Source organism: Bufo gargarizans, chromosome 4 (genome assembly GCF_014858855.1).
Source record: "Bufo gargarizans isolate SCDJY-AF-19 chromosome 4, ASM1485885v1, whole genome shotgun sequence".
Taxonomy (NCBI): Eukaryota; Metazoa; Chordata; class Amphibia; order Anura; family Bufonidae; genus Bufo; species Bufo gargarizans.
In genome coordinates, this window is record NC_058083.1 from 168,182,167 (window position 1) to 168,184,239 (window position 2,073).

Here is a 2,073-nt window from a genome sequence, read left to right on the forward strand (position 1 = left end):
CTACAAAGATGGGATATAGTAGTTGAAGACGCAGGCAATTCCTCTAGAGGAGCACAAAAGAGAGAAAGACAACACCGAGAGAACCCACGCTGAAGAGATAATCCCCACAAAACAGGAACTCTCTTAATTAAATGAATAACAGTACTGTAATTACTAATGTGGGCAGGACAGCCAAAGGGCATTCACTCACCAAGCTTATTTGTTAGAAGTTTGTTTTTTGTGTTATACAATTAACCCCAAATTGTGTAGCGAATAGCTACTCTAAGTCTTTATACTATTCTTTATTAATAGTAGTTATTTGAAACATTTGAAACATCGGTAATCCGGTGTTAGGTTTCTGTTTTGCTATAACTGTTATTGTTTGAATCCTCGAATACATATTGACCAGTCCTTGACACTGACCTTTTAATCACTATACATTTTCTCTCCTTGTTCTCATATGTATACCTAATATTCAACGAATTGTTAATCTAGGACTTGACTAAGGAACGAACAACGGTAAATAACTCTTGAACCGTGTGGTACTCCGACTTCAACAGGGTAAGACTAGACATTATATATTTTTTCACACAACCGGATCTCTCGATTGCCTGATTAAGGAAAGAGAGAGATCAAGATGACACTACAAATCCTCAGTTATAACGTAAGAGGATTAAATAGTCCTCATAAACGCTCCTTCTTAAAACACGACATACAAAAATTCAAACCTGATATTGTTTTCCTTCAGGAAACTCATTTTAAAAATGAAGCCCATCCCCAGATCAGGATATCAGGATACTCAAAAAGTTACTACTCTAATACAAGTGCAAAAAAAGCAGGCGTAGCCATAATAATCAAAGATTCAGTAACCTTTCAACTAATTGAACAGTCTTATAGTCCAGTTGGTAGATACATCATTCTCACATGTAATATAAACAACAGCAATTACACACTAGTCAATTCGTATGCCCCAAATAATAACCAAACTCGTTTTTTAAATAAGCTAATGAAAAAAGTAAACAGATTACAAAAAGGCATCCTACTTATAGGAGGGGATCTAAACTCAATTAGCGATCCACAAATAGACACGAATGGCAAAAGGAACAAAAATAGAACTACCATCACTAAATGGCTAGCAGATAATGCTCTATATGATGTATGGAGATGCTTCAATGCCACAGAGAGAGATTACACCCATTACTCGCAAAGTCACAATAGTTACGCAAGAATCGACATGTTCCTTACAAAATCCCAAACTCTCAACGATATATCAACGTGTAAAATAAACAACATCATGTGGTCAGATCACGCACCCATCACCCTTGAAATAAAATTAACAAGTCATCAAAAAAATTCCCTTTTTTGGAAGAATAATACTTTCATCCTCTCAAATCCAGAAACGCAGGGAAAAATTAGAAATAAACTAACTGAATTTTTCGAATTTAACCAAAACGCAACGGAAGACCCGATATTACTATGGAGGACACATAAAGCCTTTTCTAGAGGGATTATTATTCAGCAGACAGACAGATTTAACAAATCGCACCAAAAAGATATCCAAAAACTCAGTTCCCTAGAGAAGTTACACAAATCAAATAACTCATATGTCACCTTACAAGCCCTTACATCCACCAGACTCAAACTGCATGAACTTTTGGTTAAAAAACATTTAACAATAACAACAAACATAGAAGCGAAATATTATAGAGATTACAATAAACCCTCAAAGTTAATGGCCAACCACGCAAAGCCAATTAGAACCCAATTTAGAATCAATCACTTAATCAATGAATCAACAAAGGAGAATATATCTAATCCAATAGAAATCGCCAATCAGATTGCACAATATTATAATAATTTGTACAACTTAAAAGATGATACCACATTATCCCATCCCACTCAAGCACAACACAACCAATACCTAAACAACTGTAAACTACCAAAGGTAACTAGAGATACTAATGAATTACTTAACGCGCCCTTTACAGACTCAGAAATAGCAGCGACAATCAAGACATTAAAGTCGGGTAGATCTCCGGGGCCTGATGGATTCTCATCAGAGTATTACAAAACATATAGTGATATCCTGATTCC